Genomic DNA, 23990 nt, shown 5'->3' with positions numbered 1-23990 from the left:
ATGTGGAGGTCATTGGGATCTTGATAAGAATGGTTTTGATGGAGTGAAAGATACAAAAGCCAGATGGTCATTTTATTTAAGGGAGAATGGGAGAACTGGAGATAGTAAGTATGGTTGCAGCACCTCTGTTACTGTTTTCTTTGTCCAGGCTGTTCTGGCCTCAGTCTTTGATTCCTCTTCCTGCAGATCTTATCTCAAATATCACTTTCTCAGAGAAGTATCCCTGATCTAATTAAATGCTTCTCTTATAAGTATACTTTTATACTATATACTTTTACTTGCTAATACGCTTACAAATTATTTTACAATTGTGCCATAATTGATTAAAGTGATTGTTCCAGTAGAGCTTAAGCATATAAGAGCAGCAGCTGTGCCTGTTTTCGCACATCATCTTATCTCTAGCTCTTAGTACAGTGCCTGGCATCAGTATGAACTTAATAAATGCTTGGTGAATGAATAAAGGAATGAACTAATGGAAGAAAATTATAATGCCACCGGACTTTCAAAGGTATTACATATTTACCTGTGTTTGCAAAAACACAAAATAATTCATGGATGGAAGAAAGTACTTTATAATGAAAACATTTTAGAGAATTGGTCTTAAAAGTACAACTTTTATTGCTAGTGAACTGTAGTTACCCTCATGCAATAGAATTTCACTCTCATGATATAGAATTTCACACCCATGAAATGGATTTGCTAATATTTTTACTATGTTCCTGTACACCTCACACAATTAAAAGATAGAAGGACAACATTGTATATGTAAAGGAGTGAAAAATTGTTGCTAATTTTAAATGAATAGTGCTCTAGTCAAGGCAAAATCTGACTGGCTGCTCTACAAGAGGCCTCATACAGTGACATTCGTTATGAAATTCATTGATGAATTTACTGTTAAAAGAAAACAGAGTTCCTAAATCTTGTAGGCTTAGAAATACAATCTTGTTAGGACACCAGAGTTTGTGAGAGTTGGAGATATATATATACACACACAGACAGACAGACATATTTATATACATGTGCAAACAAACATATATGAGCGACATAAGTGACTAATGAATTTATCACAATGCCAATTTACTAATGTACTTCGAGATATTTGCCATGTGGAGAGCATACTGATTCTCTGATCAGGGTTTTTTGTTTTTTTGTTTTTTTCTGTAGGAAAATTACATGGGAAATCAGCAGGTTGCCTAGGAGCTTGAAATCACAACAAAGGAAATTAGATAAATTATGTGGTAACTTAATAGCTTTAAGCTATGAGAACCTCCACAGTAGAACTTTAACTGCCTCCAAATTTTGCCTGAGTTGCTTTTTCTCTACTTTCATTCCTGAGTAACTCTTCTTTTTGATGAAAACATTCTTTCTTTAAATAAGTTGATATATTTATATTACAACCTAGTCATCTGAGAGCCATTTTGTCTCTATAAGCTAATTTTGCATGTACTCTGGTTCATTATATACTGATTTAGATCTCAAAGGTTTCAAAAGACAAAATTGCAACAAATTTAGTTAAATGATATAATTTGCTTTTTTTATAATTCATAAATCAGGTAAAATAGAGAAGTGCCAGCAGAACAATTGGTTTTATAAGGTAGCTTGGATGGGAACAAGGAAACAGCATACTTCTGCTGTAAAAAAAAAAAAAAGAAAGAAAACAGCATAATGCAAAAAGTGGATTGGTTAACATCAGATGCTTCAGATTCCTTTCCTTGTAAGTGTTAAAGCAGAGGGGACTTTGTTACCATGCTAAAATTGACCTGTTTGAAGATTTGGCTATTATCTCTCTCTCCTGATTTTGTAGCAGGTCAGAGAAACAACTTAGTTTTTATTTAGTGATATGAAGCTTTAGCATGAGTGAGTCCATTTTGGTTTGGTCTTTTGGTACCTAATGCAGGAGCTCAGTCCGTATCGTGTATTTTATTTAACAGAGGGTAATCTTATTTTCAAATTTTCCTAAGCCTCACATAACTTATGGGGTTACATTGATCTTGAGCTCAGCAACAAGATCTGAACAGAAATAAATCGGCCCTCCCTTATCTATGGGTTCCACATCTGTGGATCCAACCATGTACCAAAAATATTTTTTTTTAAAAATTACATCTGTCCTGAGCATACAGGCTATTTTTTCCTTGTCATTATTGCCTAAACAATGCAGTATAACAAACTATTTATATAGAATTTACATTGTATTAGGTATTATAAATAATCTAGAGATGATTTAAAGTATATGGGAAGACATGCATAGGTTATAGGCTAATAATGTACTAAGCAAATACTGTACTATACCTGTCCTATTAAGGGATGAATGTATTTAGAAATTATCAGCATATGGGATTTTTTTAATTTTGCTTTTAAGCTACCATGTCTAAGTGCTTACTATGTTCTAGGCACCCTGAAATGCTTAGCAGATATTATTTTATCCCTACATAACTAAAAAATGGTAGAACTGATTCAAAGCCTATCTTAACCACTACGTTAGCATTATACTGTAACCATGGGAGCCAATGCAATTGGCTATAGAGAGAATGCAGAATAAGAAAAGAGCCAAGGTGGTCTGAAATTAACCAGAGAAGGAAAACAATAACCAGAAGACAGGCAAACAAGGGGTTTGAAAATTTCAAGGAATGACTAGTAAGTAGCACAAAATGCTACCAACATGTCAAGAAAACTAAAGTTTCTAGATGGTTTGACAATTAATAGTCCTTGCTACAGTATAATATATGTATCTGGCATATATTACTGTATTAATATTGAATTACTATGCCATATTGAGATAAAAATTAATTGGCTTGAGGTGGCCGGTGGGGTAAAACTGAGCTCCTTGAGGATAAGAGAATCTCTCCTAAAGGGCTGACATTTCCCTTGTTCAACCTCTATGAAAAAGGTAGGTTCTGGATTAGGAAACTATAGTTTGGATGAAAGGATTTAAGGAAATGGAAGAGAGGGAACTCTGGATCTCTCTGTCTGGGCTTCTCATTTCTAGGTTTAGTTTTTAAGCAGAGCCATGGTAGGCATGGATTCTTGGGTGGTATGTGCTAAAATAGTGCTTACCAGTTGAATGTAGATTAAGAACTAAGATAAGGCGGGTCGCGGTGGCTCACGCCTGTAATCCTAGCACTTTGGGAGGCCGAGGAGGCGGGCGGATTGCTCAAGGTCAGGAGTTCGAAACCAGCCTGAGCGAGACCCCGTCTCTACCAAAAATAGAAATTAATTGACCAACTAAAAAATATATATATACAAAAAATTAGCCGGGCATGGTGGCGCATGCCTGTAGTCCCAACTACTCGAGAGGCTGAGGCAGGAGGATCGCTTGAGCCCAGGAGATTGAGGTTGCTGTGACCGAGGCTGACGCCAAGGCACTCACTCTAGCCTTGGGCAACAAAGTGAGACTTTGTCTCAAAAAAAAAAAAAAAAAAAAAAAGAACTAAGATAAAATGGGCCTAAAAGCCCCAGAAAAAAAATCCTTGACTGTTAAGATATACTACCTGGTGGCCAGGTACAGTGGCTCACATTTGGAATGCTAGCCGCCTGGGAGGCCGAAGCAAAAGGATCTCTTGAGTTCAGCTCTGAGGTACTCAAGAGTTCAAGACTAGCCTGAGCAAGACCAAGACCCTGTCTCTACTAAAAATAGAAAAATTAGCCAGCCTTGGTGGCACACATCTATAGTCCCAGCTACTGGGGAGGCTAAGGCAGGAGAATGAATTGCTTGAGCCCAGGAGTTTGAGGTTTCTGTGAGCTAGGCTGATGTCGCAGCACTCTAGCCTAGGTGACAGAGTGAGACTCTGTTTCAAAAAACAAGAAAAAAAAAAAAGATATACTACCTGGTTTCCTTTTCGTGTTTATGCTTTCTTTCCTTTGTTTTCCTCTAGCCTTGGTGAAGTCTTACTGAAATATTATAACTTTGTCTTGCTGTACCAAGACATATAAAGGAAAGAGTCATATAATCATAAGTCTAACTGGGCAAGGGCATTATAAGAACAGCACCCTTCTCTCAGTAAGGCAAGTGAGGAGGGGCAGCGCTAATGAGATCCCCAAGAGTAGAGTGAATATTGGAGACAAGATGTGGAACTCATGGACCAGTTACTCTTCTGAATATGTAAATTCTTCCTTCATTTTCAACCTTGGAGGATCTGGGTTTTAATTAGCAGTTTTCCTATGAGAAGTTCAGCTGTGTCCCTTTTCACTGTGCTTAGCGGGGAATGGAAGTGTGAAAACCAGATATTTTCATTTATATGTTCGGTATTTATTGAAAACTCACTGTGGACAAGCTCTATACTTAGCTGCAAGACTACAGCAGCATGCAAAGTAGATAGTAAGTCTTCTGCCCTTGAGAAAATATGCATACAGTCTACATGCAATATAGATTATTCTTTGAAGAAGCTTGGCTGAACAATGATGGATAGAGATAGGAAAATAACTGAAGGTCAGTGTGAGATATGAGAAGGTTGATGTTTAGAAGGTAGAATCAACAGTGTTTAGTGACTGGATGTGGGGGAAGAAAAAGGAAGATGTCTAGGGTAGCTACTATCCAGATGGTAAAGAGTACGTCTTTCCATTAGTCAGAGTAGGGAATATACTAGGAAGACCGGTTTGGGGATGGAAAGATACTGAGTCCAGGTTTGGACATGTTAATCCTCTTGTTTAAGGGACTTCTGAGTCATTCAGATGAACAATATCCAGTACTGCTTTTAAATAGCTTCTGTTCATGAAACCCTAACCATTGTTGTGAGATATAGCTATGGATTCAAATAGTAAGAGCATGGATGGACCTTGGAGTCACAGAATCTTGGATTGCAATCCCAACTCCACTTCTTCCTAGCAGTGTGCATTTGGCCAATTTTTTAACCTCACTAAGCTCTGGATATGGGAGATGAGATAACCTTAGTTTCCTTATCTGTAAAAAGAGGATAATACCTACTTTCCCAGGACTGTTGTAAAGATTTAATGAGATAATGTATATGAAGTTCATAGAGTAGCATCTGGCATATATTGGGCACTCAAGAAGTAGTATCTTTTAAAATTACCATCTTTCTGTACAAGAATATTGTCTTTAAATTTGATTGAGATTAATGAAATATTTCTGAAGTGCTTTATAGTTAACTAAAAAGTACTGTTTTGTGTAATTCTGTTATTGGCATTCTCTAAGATCTTATGAGATCCTTGAATTATTTTATTTTTCCCTAATTACAACTTTGTTTTAATACTATTTTGCATTTTAAGCTTCTTAATAGAGGACAGTTACCATAAATAAAAATATAGCACTTATTATTTTTCTCATATAACAATAGCATGATAAGAGATTATATTCCTGAGCAAGGTCTTTGTGTTTTTAAGGAAAAAATTATTCAGTGATACTTTTTAAAGCATAGTAAGGAAGACTTTATTCAAGACCATCACTGTAGATATGAGGGATAACTACAGTGGGGTCTTGCAATGGGGGAAAGAGATTGGGCTCATGTGTGAATACAACATGGGCAAATGGGAATTCATAGCCAAGGAGCAGTTTTGGGGTCAGTGGATGGAAAATTACTAAGAGGAAATAAGCTGGCTAAACCAATCTAACAAGATTCTTGAGGAAGATAGGCCAGGGTGATCAGACATCTAGTGGGGGATGGTTAAAGATGAAGAACCTGATCAGATGTTGATGATGGGGGAGATTTTTGCTAAACTAACTTAGCAGAGGTCTTTGCTAAAACTGGATTATGCCAAGGAATGCATAGATGGGTCTAACAGATTTATTAATAGAAGCCTGATTAAAGCTAGGCCAAACAAAGAATCTTTGTCAGTGTCCAGCTTTGTTATGGAAATTATTTAAAATACCATATTTAAGAGCATACCTATACGATATAAAAAGCTTAAAGAATCTATACTTTAAGAAAATATAATTACTAATTATATAAAAATTTGATTTAATGTGATACAGTTTCACACTGTTTAATTCAGAGTTCTTATATACATATCTACCTTAGTTTTGCTACAACATATTAAAGTAAAATAGATGTTATATAATTTAGAAGAACTTATTTAGGTCAGTAAATTTTCATAATTATATTTTAGTACAGTATTTGGGAAACAGGATTGCTTGATGGCTAAGAACAAATGCTGAGAAGTGTTCCTGACTTTGAGGGGGAAGGAGCATAGCATTTCCATGAGACCACAGACTTTGGAGTTAGACCTTCCATTCTGTGTCTCTGCCATTTGCTTTATACAGATGGCCAATCTTTCTAAAACCTCATTTTCTACATGTATAAAATACAGTATGTATCATTAGACATTGTGCTATTTATGCTCTTTGAATATACCAAATTTAGGATTTTTGCACATTTTTTCTGTTCACAGTGCTTTTCCCTAAGATTTTCACATGCTGCTGCCTCATTGTTTTGGACTCATCTCAAAGTCTCTCTTCTTAAAGACGCCTTACCTGACCATTCTAGCTAAAGCAGCCCACCTATTACCCTTTCCAATATTCACAGCAATTATCTGCTTGAACATATTTATTTGTTTGGTTCATGCTTATTGTCTATTCTTCCCCATGAGAATATGAGCTCCTTGAGAGCAAGGATTCTGGAATTCTGTCTTTTTTACCACTACACTGGCAGTGCCTTCACAGTGATTCACACATGGTAGATAGGTAATCCAAAAATACTTGTTAACCCTCTGGCTGACTGCCTACCTGGTGGGCTTGTTAAGAAGACTTCCTAAAATAATATATGTATTGCACTTAAGTGATTGGCACCCTTTCACTTGTATGTTTGTTTTCCTCTGTCCTATCTCATTCTGAAAAGTCTTGAGACATCTGCTTAACACACACACCACAAAATATATAATCTAATAGTTATCACTATTGATAAAAATAGCTAATATTCACAGTGTTTACTCTGTACTTGTACTATGTGCCAGGTCATTTACATAGACTATCTCCTTTAAGTTTCATATTTATCCTGTGAAAGGTACTATTATAATCTCCATTATAAGGAGGCAAAGGCCCAGAGAGTTAAAATAACTTTCCCAAAAACTCATAGCTAATAAGCCAAAACTATCTGCCTCTAAAGAAAGCTTGTTTTCTTAACTTCCTTCTAATACTTTATCACTTCCCCCAAAAAACGTTGAGTATGTAATATATAGCAGCTGTTAGTACAGTAGCTTTTTTCTCGTTGCAGATTTTTTATTTTTGTTACCAAGTATAGAGCCAAGTACCAAGTTAGAGCTTAAATATTCATTCCTCTGGCTTTCCATTAGATAGGCTTTGTCAGAAAACTTCCAAGGTCTAACTTTTAATGGTAGCCCAGTTCAAACAGTAGCAGGGCTGAATTGTGTTAATAACTACCCAAATCCCTCATAGCTAATTTTTTTTAACTTTATCCATAATAACAGAATGAGAGACAAGTTCTTATTTTTTTCTATGATACTTTTGGTAAGTCTCTTGATCTTTCTAGACCTCACAGTCTTCCTTTGTAAAATGAGAGGAGTTAGACTGAATTTTTTTTACTTTCTTTTTTTCCCTAATTAAAGTCCATAGTTTGCATTTGGTTTCATTTTTGTGTTATACAGTTCCATGGATTTTAACAAATATATAATGTCATGTATCCACCGTTACAGTATCAGGTAACAATTTTGTTCATTCTTTTTTACATTCTTATACATCTTATTTTCTTTTTCTGTTTTATTGCTTTGATAGGATCTCCTGTTCAGTATTAAATAGTACCACCAATAGTGGGCATCCTGTGGTCAGTTGGTGTTTTAGTATCTGAGGTGGACTTTTGTTCTTGAAATTAATAACTTTTAGTTTAATTAGTATACAATTTATTAAAGTTATAATTTTTTAAATTTAGTTTTTCCTAAGACTTTGATTTAACTTACAAATTTTACTAGATTTATTTTGAAGTCTAGTAGCTTTTAGTATGGAAATAAAGGATTTTGACTTTTTTATTAATATTCAACTTGTAAGTGTACAAGATAAAATTCTCCTTAAGTATTTAATAGTATTTACAAACTTAAATTTCTTATGTGTTTCAAACTATATTTTTCAATTAAGCCTACTGTGTTTTCTCAAACACTTTAAACAATTATCTAGGCAGACCTTCAATTCTAATAAGCAATATCTTTCTAAGTAAGCAACATTTGTGAGTCTAATAAATTAGGCTTATACATTTAATAGATCTGATTTTCTTTATCATTTTAAACATTTTAAAAAAGATCCAACTCCCACTCACCACTCTGGCTTGAGTTTTCTCTTTGTTTCTAGCATCTGGGCATTTCCCCAAGCTTTTGAGCTTGACTGTATATTTTTAAATGTTATGTATCATATAATATTTCTGTGTTTAGGTTAGGAGGAGTTTTTCCTCTTTCATATTAGTTCACATTTTGATCAGAACTTTTTATATTATATTTTCCTTTTATGGCATGTAATTTTATAAGCTGCTTAGAATTTTTCTAAAGTCTTAAAGTATTTCAAACTTATTGAAAAATAAAAACTGTGGATTCTTTTAATTTTTAAAATATGCATTTAATGGTTATGTAGGTGAGATCATTAAGGTATTCATAGGGGAATTCACTGTAAAGACAAAACTAAATTGTTACCTAAGCTTTAGATCACAAGAATTTGACAAAAGCTTCAGTAAAAGTTCAACATGTTTGTAAGTTCAACTCTCTTTTAGTGGAATTTTAGAAATGGATGAAAACTTCAAGATTACATAAGTTATTCCTTTTACTTAATTTTTAGAAAGATATAGTTATAGAGAGATTAAACTATTATAGGACAAGATCACAGAACTAGTTCGAAGCTACTGTATTATCACCACACCAGTGAATCCAAATGACCACCAGTAAGTAGTGTCTGGAAGGAGTCTCTGACACCAAAGCTTATAAAGACTACAGTATTTCATGTTCTATACTTTTCTCATTTTGTTTGACTTAATTGCATTTTTAAATATTCTTCTGTTCAAAGAGTGACAGGTGATGGCTGTGAGATCTTCTCTTGTGCTTTTTTTAGCATTTCATAATTTAGAAAATATGAGACAAATTCTATTTCTTGTTCCAAAATAATTTTGTGCAAATTTGGTGAGTTCTGTTGCTCAATTTTATCATCTCTTCTATGAACCTTATTTCATGAGTTGTGTTAATAAGAAAATGTTATAGCATGTACTGAGTGATTTGTACTTTGAAGGTACATTAACTTTACAATTTTTATGTACCATTTAGTCAGATACACCAGAGTATTTACTAAATCAAGTGAACTTAAATATATGAACACTACAATCTTTAACCCTTTTTAAATAGGACAGTCTCTTTCTTTCTCTTCCTTTACTCTCCCACACTAGAAATACAAATTTCCAGCAAGGTTGTTTTAGACAATTTGCTCTTTGTTATTTCTTGTTATCAATTACATATCTCATAATATCTTGATAGTAATTTCCTATTTAGAGTTACTTTGAAGATTCTATAGATATAGACATTACCTTGAAATCTGTTCTGTGGAATGTTAACCTCTCAATAGCATCCTCAAAAAAAGGTTTATGTTGCAGATAAGTTTGGGAAATGCATATTTTATCCCTGTTTTGGAGAGTCACAAAGATAGTGGCATATTAATGATATTGACAAGATTGCAGGTGAAGAAAGTTAATTTCATTTCACCCATTTCTCCAAATTTATTTTCCAGGAAATCTATCTAATTTACGGAATATTAAACACTGTTTAACAGTGTGAATGTTTAGTGGGGTGTAGATCTATAATATTTAAATATTAGAATGATAAGTATATTTCTTCATTTTTTATTTCTGTAAGACAACAATCTTCATGATTTTCTTTGTAGTGTGGATTGTCCCCTCTTCCCCTAACTGGTCCCCTTCCACAGACCAAATTTTTTTATTCATTTATTCATTTAACTCATTTTTATTGAGCCCCTGGGAGCACATACTAGAAATACAATGATGAATGAAAGAGAGTTCTAGCTCTTGAAGATCTAACACACTGATTTGATGGGGCAGGGGAGCCATCTATATGGGATACCCTCTTACATCTTTATATAGGTGTAGAGATCTATGATTACCACTTTACATTTACCTATTTAATAGCTTGAGAAAAATGTTCTTAATGTATATTTTTGTAAAGACTTTATTCATTAAGTTTAAGATGCCAAAGATTACGTCACAGCATTATTTTATGTACCACAAAGAAACAAAAAATGCTGTCAAATATAATTTAAAGGTAAATCCTGATTTTAGAGATGTTAAGTGTGAAAAACTATATGCATTATGTATAGTAGTAAATGTTCATTAAATATTAGATGTATTTTGTTTTGCTACATTAATTGAATTAAGTGTAACAAAATAATTATTGAATGACTACCATGTAATAATTCCAGTGGATAATAGAATAATTAATAAGATATGGTCCCTGCTCTTACGGAACTATAGAGGAAGGAAATATATGCAGACATTGCTAAAATAAAGCTATATTTGCCATATTTTTAAGTCCGTTCAATTGCGATGGACACTTAGGTTGTTTCCATATCTTGGCTATTGTGAATGATGCTGCAGTGAACACAGGAGTGCAGACATCCCTTTGGAATACTGATTTTAATTCCTTTGGGTATATACCCAGCTGTAGGATTGCTGGATCATAGGGTAATTCTATTTTTAGTTTTCTGAGGAACGTCCATACTGTTTTTCAGAATGGCTGTACTAATTTACAATACTACCAGCAGTGTATATGAGCTCCCTTCTGTCCACATCCTTGCCAACATTTATCTTTCATTTTTTTGATAGTAGCCAGTCTGACAGATGTGAAATGATATCTCATAGTTTTAATTTGCATTTCTCTGATGATTAGAAAAACTGTTGAACAGTTTTTCATATATCTGTTGGCCATTTGTATGTCTTCTTTTGAGAGATGTCTATTTAAGTCCTTTGCCCATTTTCTAATAGAGTTATTTGCTTTTTTGTTATTGAATAGTATGAGTTCCTTGTATATTTTGGATATTAGTCCCTTATGTATATATGTACAATGGAATACTATTCAGCTTTTAAAAAAAACATGAAATTCTGTCATTTGCAACAACATGGATGAAGCTGGAGGACATTAATGTTAAGTGAAATAAGTCAGGCACAGAGAGACAAGTACTGTATGCTCTCACTTATTATATGTAGAATCTTAAAAAGTCAAACTCACATAAGTAGAGAGTAGAATGGTGGTAATCAGAGGCAGGTGGGGGGTGCAGTGAACAGGGAAGGGGGAGATTTTTTTCAATGGATACAAAGTTATAGTGAGATACAAGGAATAAGTTCTTGTGTTCTATTGCACAGCAGGGAGACAAATAATGTACATTTCAGAATAGCTAAAAGAGGATACATGTATCAATCACTTTGTACCCCATAAATATATACAATTATTTGTCAATTAAAAATAAAACTAATAAATATACAAAAAATAAAGCTATGAGGGGAGAAGTTAGGTGAGAGTGAGGGGTGAAAAATTACCTATGGGGTACAATGTATACTACTCAGGTGATGGGTGCACAAAAAGCCCAGACTCCAGTGCTATGCAATGTATCCATGTAATGAAATTCAACTTGTACCCCATTAAATCTATTAAAAGAAAAAAAAAGAACAAAAATGTAGGAACTCTGAGGAAAAAAATAAAGCTATATTTGTTAAGGAAATGAAATTAAATCAGATAAACCATAATTAATAAATCCATTATAATAATGCTGAATTAATGACAGTTGATGGCTTTGTAAAAGTTATAAATTACCAACTTCAAAAATCATCAGTTGTTATTTTTTTCTTTTTTTTTCTTTTGAGATGGCGGTCTTGCTCTGTTGCCAAGGTTGGTCTCCAATACCTACGCTCAAAGGATTCTCCTGCCTTAGCCTCCTGAGTAGCTGGGACCTCAGGTGTACACCACCATGCCTGGCTATTGTTAATTTTTTATTCTTTCATTGTTAGAGGAAGTGGGGGGTGGGTAGAGGATAAGAGGGAGAAATGGAAGAAAATATTTATTTATGCATGTATATGTGTATGTTTTTTAAAGGAGACAATGGAGTTTCCTCCATAGTGTCATTTTAAAAGTATTTTGTGTTTTTCTCAGCCGTGATCTCCACAGTAGATCTATTTGTATGGAAAACAATAATGAAAGACTGATTTATGGAAAACATTCTGTTTGTATGTTGTAATGTTTATTTTCTTTGGAAAATTTACAAATTGAATTATGATCAGCCAAATGTGTTTCTGTGTGTGGATTTATACAATGGAAAAATGTTAACCTTAAGCTGGCATCTGTCTGCTATTAGCAGTTTTTTTAGTTAGCCCATGCACTATCAGTGTGTGCACTCAGGGAATGCAAACTTATTTTAATTTTGGCTTAAGTAAATAGCATTATGAAAATAAATCTGTTAATATTTTTTTATCTGAGGCCATATATAGGGGATAATCGGATTAGTTTTGATTTATGGAAAACAATGCAGAAACAGAAAGGGTATCACATTTAGAGTCTAGAGTCCTAAGTTTGAATTCTGGCTTTGCCATTTATTAGATGTGTTACCTTAGCCAAGTCACCTAATCTTTTTGTCTATTTCCTAATGTATTAAAAGTAACTATAATAATAGTAATGGTCCTTTTTAAGGTTAAGACTAAATTTGATGTATAAAAACTTTGTAGGCCTGGTGTGGTAGCTCATGCCTGTAATCCTAGCATTCTGGGATGCCAAAGTGGGTGGATTGTTTGAGCTCAGGAGTTCGAGACCAGCCTGAGCAAGAGTGAGACCTTGTCTCTATTAAAAATAGAAAGAAATTAGCTAGACAACTAAAAATATATAGAAAAATTTGGCTGGGCATGGTGACGCATGCCTGTAGTCCCAGCTACTCGGGAGGCTGAGGCATACGATTGCTTGAACCCAGGAGTTTGAAGTTGCTGTGAGCTAAGCTGACGCCACAGCACTCTAGCCCTGGCAACAGAGTGAGACTCTATCTCAAAAAAACTTTATAAATGATAATACTTGTCAAGTGTTAAGTTGATAATTTTTATATTTTGCCTTTTATTACATATATGAGATATACTGTGTATGACTACATACATTTTATAGAGTTGAGTTCAACAGTTTTGATTTATCTGTTTTGAGCTTGGTCTAAAAAAGTAAATTTGTTTTAGGTATATCCTAGAATTCCATTTTCTTACTATTAAACATTTTATAGATATTTTTATTAACAGTATAGTAGGCAAATTGATATATATATATTCTATTTATAATTGTGTACAATTTCTAATTTTTCTAGGTTCTGTTTGTCATAAAACTTTTGATAAGAGGTTAACCAAGAGAAACTTTGTCTAAAATAGAGTATTGTTGACTACAGAAATAGTCTTAGGACATGGCGAGAATTGGGAGCTTTCGGACTTTTTTCTAAGTTCTAAAAAGCCCTAGTAATGCCCTAATTTAAAACAGCTCCAGGCAATTTGACACTATGTATCAGAAGCATTAAAATTGTTTTTGACCTACCAATGCAATTTCTAGACTCTACCTTAATGAAAGAATTAGTAATTTCCAAAAACATGTATGTACTTCCAATTAAAAAAACTTACGTTAAAAGAGTAATAATATAAGAAAATGTTTATCACGTAATATCAAGTAGGAAGGCAATTTATATAAACGTGGTACAATCCTAACTTTGGTTAAAATAATAAGAGACTGATTTCATATATACCAGAAATGTTAACAATATTTTAATAATCTCAGATTAATAGAATTTACAGTGATTTTTCTTTTCTTTTATAATTTTCAAATTTTGTAGAATGAGCGTGTATTACTTTTTTTTTTTTTTTTTTGAGACAGAGTCTCGCTTTGTTGCCCAGGCTAGAGTGAGTGCCTTGGCGTCAGCCTAGCTCACAGCAACCTCAAACTCCTGGGCTCGAGTGATCCTTCTGCCTCAGCCTCCCGGGTAGCTGGGACTACAGGCATGCGCCACCATGCCCGGCTAATTTTTTTATATATATATCAGTTGGCCAATTAATTTCTTTCTATTTATAGTAGAGACGGGGTCTCGCTCTTGCTCAGGCTGGTTTTGAACTCCTGACCTTGAGCAATCCGCCCGCCTCGGCCTCCCAAGAGCTAGGATTACAGGCGTGAGCCACAGCGCCCGGCCTCGTGTATTACTTTTATAATCAGGACTGTGTATATGTGTAAATATATATACATTTTTTGTCAATCCTTTTTCCAAATACTCTCACTGTAGTCTCTCAGCTAGCACAGTAAAATATCATACATTTGTATAATGTAAGTATAAAAAGTTATAGGCAGTATTCATGTACATAAGAGAATATTATTTGTGATTGAACTTATTGTGAATGCTTTTGGGTGTTCCTTTTGGCTTTACCATTCTACAACCCTTGTCTACATTTTGATAGACTATAATTAGCCGCTGATGGGAAGTTTTAATTGAAGGATGAAAGGTGGTCATATTAAAGGAGCCTGGGGCTGTCTTATCCAGGGCTGGTTTGGGCTAGACTGGCAAACTGGGCCAACTACCATGATGAAAGCAACATTGGAGAGTCAGCCCCACTTTTTGTGAGGCACCAAATTTGTACTAGTTTAGAGTAGGTTCAAAGTCCCAAGTTGGTGAGGCACTCCCTAGAGACTGTGGTCTATTCTCCTCCAACTCTTAGCACAAAGTTTGGCACAAGAGAGACACTTAGCAAACATTATTGGAATTGAAATGGAAAGAAAACTGAAAATTATGCAGATTCCTAACATTAGTCTTACTGAAAAGTCATTTCAATATTAAATGAAGTAAGTTATGCACATAGAGTCACAGGCAACCTCTATAAGGATACAAGGGAAGTTCATAGGAGCAATAATGATCTGTTATGTTTAGCCTTTTCTGTTTTGGTTGATAGACTCTCAGCACTTTCAGCATTTGGCACAGTTAGCTATAAGTATAATATGCACATTAGAAACTCATGAAGGACTGAAACACTTAAAAGGAGGGCAATATAAATTTTTGTAGATACATATTAAGTAAAATGTATTTTGATCAATTAATAAGCTTCTACTTCAGCTAGCCAGGAAAATTAGGTTTTGTCCTTTTGCCCTCTCTGTGCTATTCAACAACATATGCTATTTCTTATGTTAAGACCTTAACAGCTGTGCCAACAAGTCTGGTTTGAAAAAAAGTAAGGGCTTCATGGGGTCTCTTTGCAGCCTGTCAACGTCTCTGTCCATCAGTAGATTACTTCAGCCTTTCAGAACAGTTTTCACCTTAGATATAAGGGTCAAAAGTCAGTGTACCTACTGTAGCTACTGCAACTTGCTAATAGGGAATAAAAATTGGAATTATGAATTTGGAGCTGTCAGTGCCAAGGAAAGCAATGTTATGACAAACCTAAGTGTTTGTACTGCTTTTTCACAGAATAACTCAGATACTACTGAGTAACTAGAATCCTCGCTGATCTGAATGGCATAGACATATTCCTTTTACCTTATATTGAGATGACTTTTCATTAGGATTTATCTTGGAGCTCCACATAGCTTTTAATTCATTTCAGTTTAGCAGGCATTTATTAAGTATTGAATTAGGTACTAAGGTTTCAAAGATGAATAAGACTTGATCCTTGTCCTCAAGGCTTGCAGTTTAATGGGGAAGATATAAACACATTATTTCAATATAATATATGAAGCATGTAGGCATACCCAGAGGAAAGTTAATTAGCCCAGCATCAGGAAGCCAAGAAAGAGAAAGCTTCATGGACAGATTAACTGACAAACTGTATCTTTCACAATGGATAAGAATATTCTAGGAAGAGAGAACAATATGAACACTAGAAACATGTGTTCATTCTACTAGTAGGGGCAGGAGAAAAGAACTAGAGAATCAGCTATGGATGATCCTATATGCCCTGGAAGGTACTTGCTCTTTGTTCTGAATGCACTGAGCACTCACTGAAAAGTTAGAAGCACTGAGATGACAAGGCTAGATTATAATTTGAGGTAAATCACTCTAGAGGCACAGTAAAGGCAATTTTAGTGAGATAGGATTAGTAGCAGGAAAGGCTTCAGAAGCCTACTGCAATAGTCCAGGCAATAAATGACAAGGACCTAGACTAGGGCACCTAGTCCAGTGCTGGTACAGATGGGAGAGGATAGGTGATTCAGAAACTGTTTAAGGTGTTGAAATACTCAGAGTTTGAGGATAGGGGGTTGGGGGGATGATACCATTAAGTGAGATTAAGAATGAAGAAAGAGAAACAGTTTTTAGGGGGAAGATGGTTTATTAAGTTTTGTATATAAGTTTGAGGTCCTTTGGACATTCTAGTCAGACATGAACTCACTGTTAAAATTCAGAGAAATGTTAGTCAATATTTGATAAAAAAATAAATTATCATCTTGGGCAGAAGTAAAGAACAAATAAATCAGTGCAAACCCCAAAGTGATATTGTTATTTAAGAAGGGCTGGCCTAGAGAAGGCATTAGGTATAAAAATTGGGTTTGTGCATAGCAGTGTAAAGTTAATATAAGTAGGTTAAGTATTGTGGGGAATCAAGCTTTTCACTTTGTGAAAAGTCATCTTATATATTCTTTATGAATTACATATTGGAGATATTAGGAATATAGTATGATATAATGTTAAGAAACACTGAAAATAATTTAGTTTTTGATAGTTCAAAAGAGTTTTGTGGTTTCTTGGTATCATTATACACATCAGTTATTTTACTGACAAAACCTTTTTGATAGAATATCCAAAATGTAAAATTTTTGGATGTCAATAATAGCTAACACTTATTGTGTACAAAGCTCTATTCTAGTACTTGAATGTGTTGATTCATTACATATAATTCTCTGAAATAGGTAGGTAGTCATATTATTACCATTTTATACATAGGAGGAAAGTTTAAGAAACTTATCTCAGATCACACAGGATTTATCCTCAAGGTTTCTTGATGCCAAGCTTGTCCCTTAACCATTATGCTATACTGCCTTATTAAATTATATAGGTTATAGGTACATTTGCTCTTTAGGGAGAATGAAAACATTAAAATGTGTTATACTAACAGAAGCCTATATAAAGGTAACATTTCTAGATATTTAAAGTTGTAAAAACTGCAGGAATAATTTAGTGTCAAAAGTATGTAGATTTTAAATTCAAAGAGGGATCACATTGCTTATTAGGGAGAATGCAAACCTGACAGTTCAAAAGAATTAGGAAAATAGGAGAAATACAGGAAGTTGAATTATTATAGGTAAGAAAGGGGAAAGTTTATGCTAGAGATTAATATTTGTAAGGCTCAGTTCTAAAAAATTGAAACTTCCGTAAAGAGTTTATTATCACTGCTATTTCTACCACTGTATATTTATATAATGCTTTATATTTTTCAGAGCTAAGAGAAAGGAAGTGACTTGACTAAGATTATACACCCTGTAAGTGTCAGAAATGGGGAATAACCCAGATCTTCTGACCTTTTCATTATATCATATTCCCTAATGGAACCATGCAGATTCAGTCCTGCCCTCAAATCCATAGAAATGAAGAGGGAAATGCCTAAGGAAAGAATTAGTCCAGCTACATTAAATCCCCCAACAGCTCAAGGGATGTAATGATAAGAATGAACCAATGGTGCTCTAATTGAAAAAATTGCCATGCTTCTAAAATCTGATGAACCTTTTCAGGCAATGCCTACTGATTGATGTATATAGATAGGAAAGTTGCCGATGGAAAGTGCTTAGGTATATAAATCATTGTTTTACTTTCGGTTCTCAAGAACTGTTGATGATAATCTTTAGAGAGGGGAAAGCAGTGGCTATAGTTGGGAATCAGCAGCCGGTGAATAGAAAAATTTGTACTTTTTATTTTGTGCCTTTCCGTGCTGTTTTAAGTTTTGTTACCTGTGAATATATTACTTTTCAAAAACATGCTAATAGGAGTTTCTGTATAATGGGATTATGGGCTACTTTTTAAATATTTTTAAGTAAATATTATATAATGTACAAATTATATTAACAGATTTCATCCCAAGAGTTACTGAGTAGGTAACATTGAAATCGAGTGGATTTTCCAGACTTACATAGAAACAATATTGTTACAAATGGTTAGAAAAGCAGTATCACTACAAAATTATTCCCTTGCCTGTGGGAAAGTGAATTTTCAATTTTAGATAAGGATGTGGGAAGTGTTACTTCACTTTCTGCAGTCTTAGAAAATTCCTATACTCTCATACATACATATATACTTGTATACATTTGTTCCTGGGTATGAGGTAGCTTTCCTGAGTGAAAGAGATGCTATGGTGGGGAATGGCAAGGATGGGAGTCAGATTAGAATTCTTACATCAATTGTTCTAGACAGGACTGTTCTGTCAGGTGGACTCTGAGGACCTTCGCCCACTAAAAGCAGAGAGAAACTAGCAGTGGTTGTTTGTATAATTGGTTTATTTGTAAGTCACACATTTGAATTAGGGAACTCTCTGCAGAATCAATTGGTGTTTATTTTCACACTAAAGCAATTTTATTCCTCTAGCAATTTATTTGGATGATATGCTTGCTATACAATGAAATTTGCAATTTGATAAGATTCCAGAGTATGGAATGTAACTTGTGCAGTGTTTATACTACCCTTGGAAAAGATGGGAAATGTCTGTTTAAATTAGGAATACACTGACTTTCTGGAAAATTATAAAAGTGTTAAGAGAATTTTTTTCACTGTAGCATTGTTGAGAAGGGATTAATTTTTCTTTAAAAAAAAGCCAGGATACCCTGGATATAATGAAAATATTAAATTAGTGTTTGTGGCCTGTGAGTGAAAGAAGGAATACCAAGTGTCAGAGTAGGCATGTAAATCATCATCCTTAGCAGGAACAAAGGTTGCTCTTTGTCTTGTTATATCTGGACAGTTACCAGGACCTGTAGTGAACTTTGCAATCTAGTTTTCAAAATCCCAGAGGGTGTGGAAGCATTTATATGGACTCTAGGGTACAGGTTTGAGTGGTCTGATCTCACTCTTTGTTGTGTGTTTGTTTATTTGTTTTTAAGTGGATGAGACTTTTTGTAGTTAGAAGAATTTTTAAAATGGTTAAATGTGATGGGAGGGAGAAAGATTTTTGTAATTTTTAATAGTACATTATATCTTTTTTTATAGTTCTTTTAAAAACAAACCAGCACCTACATAAAATTATGTATAGAGTACTTTTGAGAACCAAAAAATAGCCCCACCCACAAAGATTCTGGGCATCCAGAATAGCTTGGTTTGTATTCCATGTACTGTGTTTCAGTGGTTCTAATACACATATTTTTTCACAGGTTAAAAAATTTCTAAAATAGGGAAATGTCTTATAATCATTACTGGCCTAGACTGAAGTCAGATTACTTCAGAAAAGATTTGCATTTGACTGTGCCAGTTATTTACACTGCTACCAATCTGAGACCATTTTATTTATTTTTTTTTCTTTTTTTTTTCTTTTTTTTTTCCTACAGCAGCATGTGAATGAGACCATTTTAAATTAAATTCTCTGCCTGAAAATTTTTGTTGTTGTTGTTTATATTTTGCTTGTTTTGTTTTGTTTTTGACCCTACTGATAGTATGAATTTAGATTGCCAAGCTGAATGAATGAGTACTGTCTTTTAGATAAAATTCCCTCTTCCTGTTATGTAGGTAGAGACTTTCAAGTTTCCTTGCTGTCTCTTTCTGAGTGGTGGTTTTATTTTCCATTTACCCTGTATTGCATTTGTAGCCCTTCTGTTGTTCCAGCCTTATATGGGAGGCCTCCCAATTTGGATTTTTTCTTATGGATCATAAAGGAATAACACATCTTATAATAGATTGTGGCTTAGATTTGATGAAAGACTCATCACTTGCCTAGGCCCTTACTTACCATCCTTCTTCAGAACTTGTTTACTCTTCTTGTAGATACACTTCTAATAAACTCAGTGTCATTGTTACACATTTCTTTGCTCATTCTTCAATCATCTTCAAAGTTTAATTTGCATATGAATCAATTGGGTAGTTAATTAAAACTTTATATTTCTGGGCCTTATTCCTAGAGATTCTGTTTCCATGGACCTGGGTAAGGCCCAGGAATCTTATACTTTTTACATAAACACCTTCAAGGTATTCTTACCTAAGTAATTGAAGGACCACACTTAGAGATAGACTGCATATATATATATATATAGACTACAGGGGAGTACCAAACTCATCTATACAATTGACATATCTCTATTAAAGTCAGAATACACTCCGATCCAGGCTACCCGGGTTCAAATCCCAGCTCAGCCACTTAATAGCTGTGTGACCTTGGGCAAGTTATTTCTCAGTTGCCTCGTGTAAAAAGAAATTAATACCTCATAGGCTTGCCTTGACGATTCAGTGGATCAATACCTGTAAACTTCTTTGACCATTGCCTGGCACATAGCAAGCTGATTGTGATAGCTATTTTTTGTTGTTGTTGTTGTTTTCCCACAGGCACTTCAAACATGTCTAAAATGAATCTTTTATACCACCTCCATGCCCTCAAAATCTGTTTTCTGCCTTGGCTACACCTTTATTTTGTTTCTCCCTATCACTGATTTTCCTTGTCCAGGTCATAAGTTCTGTGAATTCAACATCCTAATTATCTCTAGTGTTTCCCCCCCTTTCCATTCCCACTTCTGTTGCTTTTGTTCAGGTTTTTATTCTCTCACATAAAGCTCTGGAATAGCTTCATACCTGGACTTCTAGCCTTTGGTTGTTTTTCTCCATTTTAATTTTACAAAAATCTTTAGCCAAGGCAATGTGATCATGCTACTTCACTTATGGGCAGCTCTTTTGCCTACAGGATAAAATTTAAACACCTGTACCTGGCATGCAAGACTCCTCAGATCTGGTTTCTGCCTCCTCTTCTGCAATACTCAGGAACATGCATAGTCTTCCAGCTTTAGTAAATTACTTGTAGTAGATCACTTTAAACACGGGATTCTCTCTTGCTTTCATAATTTTGTATAGATAAAGGGATATAGTATGGTGGTTAAGAGTGTGAGCTTTAGAGTCAGACTGCCAAATCCTGACTTTGCTGCTTAAGTAGGTGTGGAGCTTGGGTGAGATAGTTTTTCTGTGCCAGTTTCCTCTTCTGGAACGTGGGAATAATTGTGCCTCATATCATTGGTATATGGATTTTATAAGTTAATTCATATAAGAAATAGTCAATAAATGTTGAGTTGCCATTATTATTACAGTGCTATTCTATCTGTATATTTGATCTTCTCTACCCATTCTCTCAATTTCTTTTGCCTATGAAATCCTACTCATTATCCTTCGTGTCTGAGTTTAAGAACTAGCTTCTCTAAGAAGTCATTGCTGGAATCCCCAGACTCTGGGTTAGATGCTCCTCCCCTGGGATCCCATAGCACCCTATTTAGCTATGGCTGTTGCAAGGACTGCCAGGGACTGTGCTCTTTATCTCTGAATGTTTAATGAATGAAACTTGATTGCTTTGTTATTTCTTATTTGCTATAGATTGGGAAAACAATTAGGAAGGGGTGTTCTGCTAGAAATAAGTAAGCAGACAGCTTATAAGCAGGCAGCAAGGAAAGAAATAGAAAGAGGTGAAAAAAAAGAAAAAAAAAATCTATGATGGTCTGGACCTTTCCAGTGAAGGGGTAAACAATACAACAAATATCAATGTGGGTTTCTAAGTATCACTGTGCAAAATGATATTATGATATCCTTAAGTCATCCCAAAGATTAAATGGTGTTGAGTATACTCTGTCTAAAAGAAAGTAGGTTAAACATTTTAGAAATATATCTTTTAAAACTAATTGAAATAAATTTTAGTACTTAAATAAGTAAGCTTTAGTGATTTACCATTGTCCAACAGCTCATTCCCTTTTGGGCAACCTGACTAATCAGTACACTCCCATAATTATTTCTGACTATTGATTATGTCCAACCTGTGAGAAAAAAAAGTAAAGGCCTTGAAAGTGGATTTGTAGCAACTGATCTGAGTACTGTTAACTTTTAAATTCAATAATTTTTACCTATTTTCTAAACTGTTTCTACTTTTATTGTTTGCTATCAACCATTCTAAAGAGAAATGGTTAGATTGGAGTTCAACAGAAATAAGTACAGTATACTTTAATACTTATAAATATAATAAAGATTATAAGAATGTTGAAATCCTTTCAAAATCACTTATTTTTAAAAAGATAGAACTTTCTGAAGAAATATTACCAGTAATATTTTCAAATTTTAAGAATTATAATTTATTTATATAAAATGATATTAAATTAAAATATTGTGTGAGTAAATATATACCAATACATAATATGTGGTATTTTTTACAGTTAGAACAGTATTTACTGAGTTGTTGGGTTCAACCATAACAAACATCCGCATAGGGAGGTAGGGAAGAGTTGTTGACCTAAAAATTAGTTTTCAGGGGATTCACTTTACAAATATTTTTTAGAATCAGCCCTGAGGATACAATGCCTCTTTCTGGAGCATAGGAATTTGGGAACTTACAGAAAAAATAAACATAATTGCCCTCCCTGAGTTTCTGTTGTGATAATAGGCATGAGACCCTTACAAATGAAAATATGTAAGTGCTTCTAACAGATATCCATATAAATAGTTGATACTTTATGTCTCCAGTTATTTTCTACCTCTTTGGAAATCTAGTTGAAAAGAAACTATTTTAGTAGATTTTTGTTTCTCATTTTAAAAGTTGTAGGGAATGTTTAAGAATGTAGAAATAAGAACATAAAAACCTGTTGTCTATCTATTAGTATTTTACCTGGTCTTTTATCTGGGCCTATATTTTTTTCCCCTGTCTCCCAGAGCTGCCTGATATCTATGCCTATCTTTGTGCTTTTTTGTAATGATACAATTTTATATTCTTCCTTATTCACTTTGTATTAAATCAGGAGCATTTTCTCATGAACTGAATAGTCAAGATAAACTAAATCTTGGTAAGGATGATGGAGAGTCTAATCATTTAAGTGATCTTAGACATTATAAGTTCTAAACTTAATGGGTACAAGTTCAGTAAGGAGAAATCTAATTGTTAGATAAAATGTGCTTAAGTCTAGTTATTTTAAATTCAGCACTTAATGAGTTTGCTCAGTAATTAGGTAGCTCTTATAGCATATATTCAGTTAAATTAACTGTACACATGAACAATTAGATGCTATGTTATAACTTATAAAATATTTATAAAATATTAGCATTACTTTGTACTCTTTAAAAAACTGGCTATTGTACTCATGTATTATAATAATATATTAATTAATTCAGGCTCATTTAAGATAATGAGTTTGGAAAATGCTCAATAAAAATGTGCTAATAGTTATGAAATAAGCAAACTAATTTTACTGGATATATTATTGAGTAAATCCCTGTGTTCTTTTTTCCCCCTCTTGTTGCCTTGTGTCTTTTTTCAACGGTGAGATTGAAAATTCAGTCAGAGAGCAGAAGCCATGCCCTAGGTGCTTGTTTCTGGTGTGCATAGCATATTAGATCTAGATATTAAGTAATTACTTGTTCTCACTTTGATTCCTTTTTTACCACTCTCTCCTGCTTTTTCCCCATTTCTCTGATCATTCCTTTTTGATCTCCTTTAAGGGTTTTTCTTTCTTCATTTGCCTCCTAAATGTTAGTAGTCATTCTGAGCTCAACCCTTTTGTTTCCTAATCGCATTTGTAACCTTTTAAAATTTTGCCTCTACACATCTGAGGGGGGCCACAATGGATAGATAACACCGGTTCTCTAATGGACAAAAGCAGTGACTCTCAGCTAATTCTTTTGTGCATGCATGCATACAAACACTGAAAATCACTATTCTTACACTCTCCTTTGGTGATCTAATTGATAACCAAGTCTGTGTCTGTAGATCCAACTTAGACTGTTCACCTAGCCTCCAGATCCACATTTCAGTCTGCTTACTGGGCAGTTCTGTCTATAAGCACCTCAAGTTTGGTATGTCTAAAACAGAATTCATTATTTTCCTCAAATTTGTAGTTTCTTTTATTCTGCATTT

The 23990-nt window shown here is 34.1% G+C and overlaps 1 protein-coding gene across 4 annotated transcripts in view; it reads left to right on the top strand.

Moving 5' to 3' along the window:
* Positions 1–23990, top strand: part of CEP57L1 (centrosomal protein 57 like 1) — a 57111-nt gene that overhangs the window by 4854 nt on the left and 28267 nt on the right. The gene's annotated exons all lie outside the window — the stretch shown is intronic.

This window comes from Microcebus murinus, chromosome 5 (assembly GCF_040939455.1).
Source record: "Microcebus murinus isolate Inina chromosome 5, M.murinus_Inina_mat1.0, whole genome shotgun sequence".
Taxonomy (NCBI): domain Eukaryota; kingdom Metazoa; phylum Chordata; class Mammalia; order Primates; family Cheirogaleidae; genus Microcebus; species Microcebus murinus.
Note: the sequence above shows the minus strand (reverse complement) of the source record. Positions and strands in the feature narration are given on the sequence as shown.